General features: G+C 42.3%; 1 protein-coding gene across 3 annotated transcripts in view; it reads left to right on the forward strand.

Moving 5' to 3' along the window:
• Positions 1 to 13,854, forward strand: part of SEMA5B (semaphorin 5B) — a 715,815-nt gene that overhangs the window by 367,521 nt on the left and 334,440 nt on the right. The window lies entirely within an intron of this gene.

Genomic DNA, 13,854 nt, shown 5'->3' on the forward strand with positions numbered 1-13,854 from the left:
GCCGGGCAGGCGGGGAGCCTGTTCCTGCGTCCAGCCAGCAAGGAAGAAGAGCGCGGCGCAGGACCGCGTGGACCAGGAAAGTGTTTTTTTTTACAAAATGTATTTAATTTAATTTTAGCGCCCCCCCTTCCCCGCGCCTCCTCCCAGCCCCACCCCTTCTGCGAGCAGCTACTGCATGTTTGACTAGTAAATCAAACTGCAATTGTCCTGGCTTTTGCAGGCAGGAAACCACTCCAGGCATTCCCCATTAACATTAATTACATCCAATTACTGCTAAATATATTAATTGTTACTTTGTAACGTTCCTCTTTGATTAGTAACGTTCGGGTAGCTTTCTTTAGGGTGTATCAGAAATAAGGCCAAAACCCATACTTGTCCACGTGTATTAGCAAAACATTCTTCACCTTTAGATCTCTGCAAATGAATGTTTACATCCCACTTTCTAAAATGGAGGCTTCGTTCTTTATTTCTGGACTAACCATTTATCCCATTGGACATTGGAAATGTCCCACTGTGGTTGGAGCCATTGAAGTTCTGTTTAAAGGGCCACAACCACCCCAGTCACTCTCTCCAGCTTCCACTGGTCTACGGCAGCTGTCACAGTGCAGCCGAGGAGAAAAAGAATACAAAGAAAAGAGAAAGAGAAAAACTCAAGAAACCCCAATAGATAGGCTGCCTTTGGTTCCCAGTCCGATAATCCGGATAGTATTTATGAAGGGAAGGAAGGGTTCTTTGCTTTTCACGGGAGCCATCTTTGTAAAGAAACACTTGTAACTTGACATATCGGCTCAGATGCGTAAGAGATTTTTTTCTCTTAGGACAAAAATCAAATTTGAACAAATAGAGATTACAACACTGTTCTCTCATGGAAAATTGGTCTCTTCAAGTTTGGGCTCCGGTACGTGGAATGGACAGTGTTGGGCCTTCCTGACCGTTACTGCTGTACTCTGCTTGCTGTGTACACAAATGGCAAATCACTTATGCAACTGAGAAAGAAAAGTAACCCTTCTTGAATGTATTGCATTCATGTTAAATTCATTTTTTTCTTCATGTTTTCCACGGAATCCCTAAATTAGTGCATGGGTGATTTTCGTTTTTATTGTCACACATCTGCTTGTCTTCCCGTACCAGCCAGGCCTTATGTTTTGTGGATCTGGTTGTCCTCCCTCCGCGGGTTACTCGATTTTTCCTGAAGGAAGTCCCCGGGGGACGCAGATAAATAAAAGATTTCTCAAATATTGAGCCAGTTTAATCTTCCTCTAGATCTCAGCGTCCAGGTGCCCATGGCCTGGGGATAGCTTGTGTGGTTGTTTTTCCCTTCAGAGGTCATTATAAAGCCTGGCAGTGCAACCTTGCCCGGTAGATCGTGCAGTGGAAACTAGCAACCTGAAAAACCATGAATTATTAACCAGTTGCTGAAGTACATATGGTGTGAAAAGATTGCAATAATGTGGATATTGAGGTCTATGTAGTTCAATGTGCCCAAAACAGCAATTTATATGATGTATTATTCATCTACCACAAATGATACTTATGCATTAATTATGCACCCCATTTGGAGGGTCTCCGGTGTTTTTTTTTTCTTTGTCAGTTCATTGGCCTCCTCCTACCCCCTCCCCAGTTCTACTACTGCCAGGGTCGAGAAACTTCTAATAGGGAACCTAGGGGGACTCCAAGTCATTAATTGGTGTCTAGGAGAAGCCTCAGAAATGCAATGTTTTCTAAATGCAGGGTTCCTCCTCTTGCTGCTTGCAGGTGAGTAAATATGTGGTAGTGCTAAGCAGCCCCTTTGGAAAACAAGGAAGGAAATTCCTGGATGTATTTTGTAGCCTTGCTGTTTTTCAAAGCTGACCAAGTGGCTGTTGGATTTGACAGTGTGGATGTAACACCAATCAGTAAGTACATTTGGCTAGAATTTAATATATGTTTACAACAGTCCAGTTGTTACATTTTGCCTATAAAGGGTTAGCACACTTCTGAAAAGGTGTCATTTTTTAAAATCAATTTCACTTTGTGAATTTAAATTCTTGGTAAGGCAGTTCTGGGTAAAGGCATGTCTCCTGCAGAGGAAGGTGACCTATCCAAAGCCTTGAAAGTGGAACCCACCAGTGAATGCTCAGTTACAACCTTGGGCTATTAAGTGAGAACAACAGTAAAGCACAAAAGCCCCACCTGGACTGAAGGCCTCTCTCTCTTTCCCACAAAGCACCTCTCCAAACCATACGAAAAGAAGTAAGGGTCCAAGTGAAAGCTCCAAATGAATCCATCCATTTCAAAAACTCTACAGGATGAAATTCCAGAAACACCTTAAAAAGAGCAACAAGTCCAATATCAACAGTCGCCTGTGCTGAGATGGTAATTAGATCCATAATACTACCTAAGGAGTTTTTTGAGGTAACGAATAAGAAACAAGCAAATGAGAGCAACAATGATGCAAACCAAGGGTAAGAGGTTGGTGGGCTGCAGGCAAGAAATTTGTCTCACAGCACGCAACGCATATGCTGTTTAGTAGATGAGACCTAAAAACAACTGCTTTTAGTGTTTTGGATTCTGTTGCTCGTGGGTAATCCAATCTAGTGTTTGATGGTGGCCTAACAGTCCCTCTTAGGCTTGAACTTCTGTCACTCCTGGGTTTACTCCACATAATATTTACTGGTAACACTATTCCTGTATTGCAATGGGAAATGCAAAGTATATACTAACATGAGCAATTGCGTCACCGTGTCTCCTTTGCATAAGCATCGTAGCCTTCACTCTTTTTTTGCCTCAAGTTCATGTATAAGCACCGTTGCAAAAACAAGATACCAGTACCACTCTTGCTCTCCTGCGCAGAATCTACACTGCACATTTCAGAGTTACAGACCTAGGGCCAGATTTAAAAGTTTGCAAATGGGTACTCTCTCACAAATGTGACGGTTATCCCATACACCTCGTTATAAGTACTATAGGATATAATGCACTTGTAATAAGGCAGACAGGATATCCATTAATTTTGCGACAGAGTCACATGTCTGACAAATCCTAAATCAAGCCTACAGTCTTCCATCAAAGGCATTCCCTACGAGGAATGGTTGTTGAGTGCTATATAAATGCAACTACAATGCAATGTAATCACACAACTAGCACTACTGACTATAAATGAATGGGTCCACCCACATATGAGAATGTTTAATTTTTACAAAATAAACTGCTAAGATCCTTGTTTGGCCCCATAGTTGAACAAATGCTCAATGGTGAGATGGATACCTAAGAATGCTGCTCAATCCAACTTCAATACTCAGGCCTGGTCTGCTACTGAACTGTAGGCATTGATGGTTGCACTTATAAAGCCTTCAGAATATTGTTTTATAAGCATTCATTCACTGGTATTGCGCAGAGGAGAAAGTTGATCAACTTTGAAAACTTCACAAATCATCAACTTCTCCGTGTCCTTTACTTTATCTCTCTCTTTGAACATTGCCCTTACCGTCATCAAATCGAGCTGTCAGCAAAGTAATTGTCTGTTGTCTGGAATCGTGATTTACATCCAGTCTGGAGAGCTCGTAGCATAATGTAAACAAATAGCTGTACCTCCCAGCACTGGAAACGATTTAATACCAGCGGTGCATAAGTGAGGGAATGCATGCGACCTTGGACAGAGGTGTAATCTATGCCCACAGAACAAAGAGAAGCCAGTGTGCTATGCAGCTCCCCTTTGTCATCATGTGAGGACACACGGATGTTGCGAAATCAGAGTAATGACCAATAAACACAGAGTTTATGGGCAGTTAACAAATGGCTAGGGAGATGCTAATATTTGTCACGAGTATGGTAACTGGATATCCAGTGCTCGGCTGCCTTTGGCTAGATGTGCGCTATAGAAGCACTTAACCCATACATATGCATTCACCTATAGGCAGAGTTAGCTCAGATGTAAGTATTTTCAAAATCCTAGGAAAAAAGAAATGTTGCAGCTGGGGCTCTCACCTTTCTTAGAAAAAAAGGCTATTTTTGAAGTAATGCGCTTCAATCTAGGGCCCTCTTGTGGCATTTTATTGTGGTGTTGTAAGGCAGGTACCTACAGTCGCCCTAGTTTCATATTTGCCTGGTGCAGCGTCATCGCTGTTGAACCCAGATATTTATTGTACTATCATCGTTTTGTTAATCTATACCAGTAGCTTACAGCCATACTCATTTTAAGTAAAGAAAAAACACATTATTTCTCCACATGTACAAGTAATAATAAAAAGATTAAGGAGAAGCCATTAGCAGACCGTCCATTATGTTTGTCTAGCACAAATATAAACAAGTGATACCCCAAGAGAAAGGAAATCTGGATTTTTTTTTAATAACAAACCACAGATAACATCGTAGCGGTGGCATACTGCCACCAAAAGTAGCAAAAGTGTGGCCCCCGCCGTGTAAGGTGTACTCACAGCATGACAGTACCCTCAGGGAGCTGTGGCCTGGGAGCCGCGGTATATACCATTGTGCGGGGGTGCCCTGGCTCTTGAACTCGCTTCACTCCTATCGGGAAGTGAAGAATGGTTGGTTGCAGCTTTTATTTTAAAATGCATCCTTATAATTTAGGGGTACAGTAGTCCGGTATTGTCTCCCACGGTTGGAAAAAAATATGCAGCATAGAGAGAAAAATGCTGTGGCTTTTCATGTGATTAACGGCGAAGTATGCCGCACAATATGGAACCTGATTGTGTAGTTTTGGGTATTAAACGCAACCTACAAAAGTAATTGCAGACTCCAGGGCTTTGAAAATGTTACATTTTCATAAGAAAGAAAACTAGGGACGTTAAGCTGATCCTACATTCAATACATATACCCCCGATTAATAATTTTGTACTGCAAAGAAGCACAGGAGCGCCACTTAGACTATCCCTTTTTCACCCCGGATTAAAATGGACTGTGTAAAGCAGCGCAGTGTTGTTCTTATCAGAACACAAAGGCTACTTGCTTTGTGTAATAAAAGGCGTGCCTCCTATATTCAGCACATCCCGTGATTTAAAGCTTGGCTTCATTATTTGGGTTTGCACTATGTTCACAATGCAGAGCCTCTGGAAACAAATCTTTTTATTTAAAACAAAAAAAAAACTATCACCACAGAATAGAATGATAAGTCATAATCTCTCTTTCTAGGATATTCTTAGGATTCATAATATAATACCTCAAAAGTAGGAGAACCCTTTTGAAATAACAGAGTTTGAAAACAGTTTCAATGATGTGAAAGAGTTTGTGTGACTAGAGGACCAAAACTGTAAGATTGTTATTTTCTGGGTCAGATAAAAAGGGTTCCCTCGATCTACCCCAACACCCCCGTCATCTCCCCTTGTTTGATCAGATGGCGATATTTAGACTATCTGGTCCTTTCCATTAGGCCGATTACAGCAATCATCATTGAACAATTAATTTAGTAAATTCCACTCCGGAAATCTGTTTGCCCTTTTAGTCCTCTTCTTTTTAGGTTTAAGATGGGGTGGATTGGAGTGGGTAGGTTGGTGTGGATTGGAGTGGCGTGGATTTTTTCAGTGGGGTGGACTTGATTGTACTGGATTTGAGTATGGTGGATTGTAGTGGTGGGTTGAATTGGATTGGAGCAGGTATTGGAGTGGAGCGGATTGGATTGGTGTGGGGTGGATTGGACTGTGTTTGTGATGGATTGGATTGGTGTATATTGGATTAAGGTGGTTTGGAGTGGGGTGGATTGGACGGGGTGGATGAAAGTGGACTGTATTGGGCTGTAGTGGGGTGGGTTAAGGTGAATTGGAGTCGGATGGACTGGAAGTGGATTGGATTGGAGTGAGATGGACTGAACTGGGGTGCTGTGGATTGGATTGGGGTACAGTGGGGTGAATTGGAGTAGAGTGGGGTTGATTGGAGTAGAAAGGGTTGAGGTGGAGTGGATGGGGTAGAGTGGATTGGAGTGGGGTGAATTGGAGTGGGGTAGACTGGATGGGCTGGATTGGATTGGGGTGGGTAGGATTGGGGTGTGGTAGGGTGGATTGGAGTGTGGTGTAATACATTGAGTTGGGGTGAATTAGATTGGATTGTGGTGGACTTGAGTGGGGTGGAGAGGAGGAATGGAGTGAGGTGGATTGGATTGAGTGGGGTGGATGGTATTGGGGTGGGGTGGCTTCAATGGCGTGGATAGGGTTGGGGTGGGTTGGATGGAGTGGATTGGGCTGGGGTAGATTGGACTGGAGCGGGATGATTTGGATTGGGATGAGGTGGATTAGACTGGTGTGGAGTGGGGTGGATTGGATTGGTGTGGAGCGAGGTGGATTGGAATGGGGTGGATTAAGGTGGTGTGGGTGGATTAGATTGGTGGAAGATTAAGGTGAACTGGATTGGACAAGGGTGGATTAAGGTGGATTGGAATGGAGGGGTGATGAGTGGGGTGAAGTGAGTGGATTGGAATGGGTAGATAGTGTTAGATTGGATTGGGGTGGGTTGGATTAAAGTGGGGTAGTTTGGACTGGAGTAGGGTGAGTTAGACTAGTGGGGTGGGTTGGACTGTGTTGAATTGGAGTGGGGCAGATTGAATTGGAGTTGGGTAGATTAAATTGGTTTGGATTGGATTGGATTGGTGTGGGGTGGATTGGAGTGGGATGAATTGGGATGGAGTGGGGTGAATTGGGATGAAGTGGGGTGGATTGGATTGGGATGACATGGACTGGATTAGAATGGGTGGTCTGGAGTGGGGCTCACTGGAGTGGGGCAAATTGTTTTGGATGTGAGTGGGGTAGATTCAATTGGTCTGGATTGGATTGGTGTGGGGTGGATTGTGGTGGATTGGAGTGGGGTGAATTGGGATGAAGTGGGGTGGATTGGATTGGATTGGGATGGTATGGACTGGATTAGAATGGATGGTCTGGAGTGGGGCGGACTGGAGTGGGACAAATTGTTTTGGATGTGAGTGGGGCAGATTGTTTTGGATTGCAGTGGGGTAGATTGGAGTGGGGAAGGTTGTTTTGATTTGTAGTGGGGCAGAATGGAGTGTGGCAGATTGTTTTGGATTGGAGTGTGGCTGATTGTGATGTATTGGAGTAGGTGCAAATTGGTTTGGATTGGAGTGAGGCAGTTTATTATGAATTGGATTGGGGCAGATTTATTTGGATTGGAATGGGGCAGATTTATTTGGATTGGAATGGGGCAGATTATTGTGGACTTGAGTGGGGGAGATTGTTTTGTACTGGAGTGGGACAGGGTGTTTTGGATTGGACTGGACAGATTATTTTGGATTGTAGTTGGGCAGATTGGAGTGGGGCAGACTGTTTTGGATTGGAGTGGGGCAGATTGTTTTGGATTGGAGTGGTTCAGAGGGGGGGTGGTGGAGTGGGGTGGACTGGATTGGAGTGTGGCAGATTGTTTGAGATTGGAGTAGGGCAGATTGTTTGAGATTGGAATGGGGCAGATTGTTTGAGATTGGAGTTGATTGGATTGGAGTGGGGCAGATTGTTTGGGATTGGAGTTGATTGGATTGGAGTGGGGCAGATTGTTTGGGATTGGATTGGCCCAGATTGATTGAGATTGGAGTGTGGCACATTAATTGTTTTGGATTAGAATGGGGCAGACTGTTTGAGATTGGAGTGGGACAGGTTGATTGCTTTGGATTACAGTGGGGCAGATTGGAGTGGGTGGGTTGGGAGTTTTTGAGTATGGTGGATTAGAATGGAGTGGGGTGGATTGAAATGGAATGTGGCGGATTGGACTGAAGCGTGGCTGATTGTAGTGGGGCAGATTGCTTTGGATTGGAGTGGGGCAGGTTGGAGTTGGGCAGATTTGTTTTGGATTGGGATGGACAGATTGTTTTGGATTGGAGTGGAACAGATTGGAGTGGGGTAGGTTGGCAGGATTGGAGTGTGGTGGACTTGAGCGGATTGGGGTGAGTGGTTTGGAGTGGGGTAGGTTGGAGTGAGGTGGATTGGGGCATACTGCATGATTATGTGTTAAAGTATAATTTTGAAAATCACACATAAGAAAGAAACAATGTTGTGTTGCAATATTAAGAACAAAATAATTGAAAACAGCACCCTCAAGCCACAACAAAACAGGAGTGCAAAGTGAGAAAAGAAAACTTGGTAAAATAAAAAGCTAACTATAGAAAATACAACTTTGCAATTTTGTTTGTCGGACTGGGCAGTGCCTTCTGTTTGCAGGGCAGCAGAAGTTAAAAGAAGAAAATAGTACCTCAGTCATCTCGGAACAAGCGGACGGACACTGATACAGTTGAATAAATCAGTGCTTAGTCCCTGCGGTATGGACATGAACGGAGATTGTTAGGACTCCGGTGACGAACTACGGGGCTGTAAAGAAGAGTGCCCCGCAAGCCAACAAGTGGTAAGGCGAGCTCGAAACCCTTTCTAACTGCACATGCGTTAGCACATGCTTTCACAGGCTCGACCCTAAACATGGTAAAGCGTACTTCCCACAGAGCAGTAGTACCGAAAAACTAGTATAAACTTAATGAAACTCAGGATGAATAACATTTAGAACAGATTGTCATAAAACGTCAAGCATGGTTTAGCTGTCTATCGAGCAGAAAACAGGGCAGCATCCTGGAAGGCTTCTTTGAGTTTAGGAATAAAACGTCATGCATGATATAAGCCTCAGCCTAACTATACAATCTGGTTCACAGTGAAAACACCTTGCACTTCTGCATCTCAGTTTGCATTTCTCTAAAGATATAAAAAATCCCGAAATGAAAATACTTCTGTCACGATTCTCATTTGACATATCTTCCACCCCCCAATTTCTCTAATCCAAACCACTATTAAAGGTATTGCTTTTGATCTGCGTCTATATTTTTGGGAGAAAGGAGTTTGTTGAATAAGGAGATATGTCTCAAAAGAAAAGTAAAGCATTTTATACACCAAAATGAATCTATTCGGGGGTAAAGGAAAATAGCAACCTAAAGATTGATATCAAAGGAGGGAAGGTTATAGTCCCACAAATAAATCAGTTAATTTGTGAAGTTTCCCAAATCCTTTTCGGTATAGTAGTTCCCTGGCTGCTGACAAACCATATAACCCAAGCTAGAGGAAGAGGTAAACTTTCCCTAACCTGTACTACATCCAGCATGAGCCGGTTTGGAGTCGGATTGCAGCATATCTCCATCGCTATGTCTTTTTCCATACAGTTTAGCCGGGCTGGAAACGCCCTTCTTTTAAAAGTAAGCTGACTGGGTAAGAGTTTTGGAACACAGTCATGGTTTCCTCAGGGGTTCCTAAACATCTATTGTATTAAATGGCAAAGAACACCAAACCAAGCTGGCCGCCGCTCGCTGCTTTTGCTTAAAAAGCGGAAAATGCTGCTTCTATCTGCTATCAGCTCATTGCACTTCTTAGAGACAGATCAGGCCCCTTCTCCAAAAGCCCTCATACACGGGTGTGGGCACCGGTGCACTATGGTGGGCTGAATCTCCACTCCCTATAAACTATTTTTATTTTCACTTTTAAAATGATTTGCCATGGGATCGCTTCATACCAGGTTATAAAACCCATGGAATACTGGAATATCAGTTGCTGTACAGACCATTCTCGGAATGCTATATCTATAATAAGGAGATTTCTCAATAACTAAACCTTTGCTTTCAGGGCAGCCTGCAGGAGGGGATAAGAAGCAGGCCTCTGCCTTCGCTGTTATCACCTTGAGAGAGATGTTAGCTTTCATTCTCTGGCTGCAGATGAGGCTGAAGGGAATGTACAAACGTTTATACTGTGGCAGGATGCCACGGATCATACATTTTACATTATACCAAACATTCTGGCGGATTGGCAGTATGATTTGTGTGATTTTATGCTGTGTGAGTAGAATTTATACTGTGCATGTATCAGGAGAAATGCTTCCATTAAATTCAAGAGAGGTTCCAACACACGTAGCAGATTATTTTCAACAATTTCGCAACTAACAACCCAAGCTTTCTCATTTGTTTTGTTTGGTTGGCTTTTGCGCATGGGCAAAAATATTGAAAATATTTTTAGCTTGCCTTTTTAAATGCTGAAAAGACCTTGCATTTGACAATATTCAACAAGCTTTGGCAAAGGCAGTAGGTCTGGGTTTCTGTTGGTTGGTTAAAGTACCCTAAAACCCATAGTGAGGCAATACCTTGGACTTCTACACATGAGAGCTGGGAGCAGGGCCCGTATGGGGGACAGACTACATTAGAAGAGTTATAATATACCCTTAAAGAATAGTGTAATGAACAGGAACCAGAAGATGATGTTTGCCTCGTAAGTGGTGAGCTTAAAAGGCATACACACCAAATTGTTGCACAGTAGATACTTTTGACAAAGGGCCAGAATTGTATCCATGTTTATTAAAACCTGTTTCTTTGTGCATCTTTACTTTTTGAACCAAAAACTATAAATCCAATATGTTTTCATAATAGCAAAGAAAACAAATGACGGCCCAAGAGTGATTAATGAATAGCACTGTCTTTGTGACACACTATTTTTTATCCAAACGTCAGGCACTTCCTAAACCCAAATGCAGTAAATAGCTAATAAAATGTAATTTACCAGCAAGAAACACATGAAAGAATACAAACACACACTAGTTATCAATTAAAAGTTAAACTCTTGTTACATCTGCAGTCCTACAAAACAAGTACTTGATGCCTTGTCATCAAAACCTCATAGGAACACAAATGGAACAATGTATCAATCTTCAAATTGCCATGACCTTAATGGGCAGTCCATCCAACCAATGGCATAACATGAAAAACAAATGAAAGCCAGTGGCCGAATGGGTCGGACACAAAGCTCACTCTCGTTATGCACATCCTATACGTTTTTTTAAATAAATGAAATAACGTCAGGCAGACAGATACAGCTGTCTGTAGTATGCGTAAAAGTGAAATGACGGAAATTAAGTGTTTTTTGGCTGCATTATTTTACACGTTTTGCCATGTTTTCTTGTACCAAAGTTTGTGTTTAGTGTGGTTTGCAAGACAAAAAATACTGGATGGACTGACAACATCATATTGTTTCATAATCTTTGCACTGTGAATGGCAGGGACATTTATATGAGGATGGCCATGTATCTCTTCGTTCAAGTCGAAACCTACTTTCCTACCAGATGAAGGATCTAGAATTGAGATTTGCTTTTATGGGAAACCCCTGAGTAATGTTTATGCATCATCAATACACTCTTTACCAATTAAACCTGTCAGTAAGTTTGTTTGTCCTTATCATAGAGATGTTAGGTCAGCAGGCCCTCCACATTGAATCGATTGTAAAACATTTGGCTAGTTTGATATTCTCCAGCAAATCAGTATTCTTAGCCCATCCCCTTCCATCTTGTTCTTACTAGTAGTCAGCATGGATAGGGAGTATGCTTCCAACGGCCGTGCGCATCGTTTTCTTCTATCAAGAAGATTTGTTTGTCTGGACCACATGACCAAAGGTGTTGGTCTAAATGTGGACGCATTTTCCGAAATTATGATGTGGAAGAATAAAAAGGGGCATAGCCATGCATTCGCTAACTCTGGAAGCAGCTCATACCTAGTGTTGTTTGTAGCTCTATTAGTGTCCCACCAGCATAAAACCTCTTGGGCCCGGGTGTTCAGATGGCCATTGGTTATGCCAAAATCCACCCCTATCCAAGCTATCGAATTGCATCGCAAACGTTACCCAAGCACGACATGTGTAGTCTAGTGACAGGTTAAAATAGCATTGACAATGCCAGTAGGTCTGCCTTTTTGCTAACGGAAGTGTTGGTAATAGTAGGGTGACTTTGAACGTGTTGTTCCAATCCTCAAAAGATAAACCAATAATCAATACTGAAGCTGGGTGTTGAGTCTTTTCCTGACCTGACTGCACTAGCAGAGTTGAGCTGTGCCCTCAAAGAAATGAGATGCACTAAAATGTGGGTATTGTGGATTAGCCCTGGCCCTTTAAGTTATACCTATCAGTACTGTGGAAGCTAGGCATCAACAGCTAGCTCCCAACAGTTTCAAATAAGACTCCTGTGTGATTTGCTGAATCCAGAACTTGAAACTCTCCCTTCAGTACCACAGAGCATATCACACTGTAAATATTTGGGTTGAAAGCCCTAAAGTTAGGTGGGTGCAGTTGAAACAGAGATGATGAATAGTGTTTGGCTCCGTGGAGACATGGTGAGACTAGGATCGTCATTTACATGATAAGACAGCAGCGTTCATCATTTTCATTTTTAAGAAGGCATTCCACAAATAGTGGTCATTGTCAAGCCTCTTGACAAGAGGAAAGGTAAGAGTGCACAGGAACTGCAGGGTAAGAGTGTTAGGACTTTACTAATACAGAATGTTTGGCATGCAACCTTATCTCATCTCATTGGCGCCCCGTGGTGCCAGCTTTCATTAGGGGGATTCATGGCTCAAGCAAAGTGCTGGAGTGTTTTTTTGTGTTTCTGCACTGCCACCTTTTAAGAGATATATTTTTTATGTGGGGGGTGGGGGTTACTCCTGAGATTTAAACTGCAGACTTGATACAGTGACTTACCTTATACTCTTGCCTTTCCCTTGAAAAGTGCTAGACTATAGACCAGCCCATTGGAATTGTGTGGCAATGGAGGACCAAAATGTGTGGCAGGGTGGAGCAATTTATGCAGAATGAAAAGGCATATGCATTAAAATGCAGTACTTTCGGTGGCCTTGATTGCTTCATTATTTTGTCATTTTAACACATATTAAGACCACATTTGTTCCTGAGATACAACAATCAACAATTGAAAGGTTTCCAATTAGACTTCACCTAGTGCCTGCCATTGCTAAATGTGGCCCTTTTTAAGTAACTTTTGATCAATCCGAACAAGAAACATTACTTTTTATTGAAATCTACAAATTATGCAGCAGATGGTGGGTTATTTTGTACCTGAAGTTAATATATTATTATTCACACAAGAGCCACCGAATCTCATAATGCCAGTGCCCGTCTCATAAATCGCATTGATTGCAAGGCATGATTCAGGCACCTCCAGCATGAAGTGAGTTTGTTTCAAATTCCTCTTGCTTCCGTTTTGTTCAGTACAGACTCCCAGTCTGTACTGGCTGTCTGGCCTTGTGTCCTGAGTGACAGGCATGACACAGCCATCTTAATAAGTCGTGTTGAAGGTTGTTTAATGACTCGTGCTCCAAAAGCGGGAAGCCCTACCCTATAGGGGTACAGCATGCTGAATGTATGCAGAGACACTGATAAATTATTCAGGATGTTCCAAATTCAGCAACTTTCATGAATACAGCAACATAGTTTTTAAAATATAGCTCTTAAAAAATTCATACAAAAAGTATTTTTCACATTTTCAAACAAATCTAACAAACCTAAGTGGTTTGAAGCCAACCCCATGGAAGTCAGATGCTAAGATACAATTAATAATGGCTTGGGATGTAGCTGAGTACTGGGAGCAGGGGTGAACTGTTACAGTGATGTAGTGCACGAATCGAAATTCAAACTCCGGTATGGTTTAAGTGACTATAATAACTATTTTATTATTTAAGAAAAAGGAACGAGGCCTAATCTTCAGTTAGGTACAGAGTCTCACAAGAGTGGACCTCTGCAAACAGAACCCTTTCCTATAATCTTCTCAGCCTACCTGTGGGGACATCTCCAGAGTACCAACTGCAGAGCAAATGATCATGTTAAGGGCATTTATTTTAGCTCTGATATTATAGTTTTGATATTTCTTTTAATGTAGATTTTAAAGTAGAGTGTTCCTTGATACTTAAATAATAGAATGTATTATTTCACAGTTGCACTCATGTTATGGGCATTGGAAAGATAAATGGCTGAATGGCCCTGCATGATTTCAAATCTGTAACTTGCGGGCGACACCTCTGTCACTGCAGTGGGCTTAAAATCCATTGAACTGGATCATCAACTGTCA

The sequence above is a fragment of the Pleurodeles waltl genome, chromosome 3_1, assembly GCF_031143425.1.
Source record: "Pleurodeles waltl isolate 20211129_DDA chromosome 3_1, aPleWal1.hap1.20221129, whole genome shotgun sequence".
In the NCBI taxonomy this organism is placed as follows: Eukaryota; Metazoa; Chordata; class Amphibia; order Caudata; family Salamandridae; genus Pleurodeles; species Pleurodeles waltl.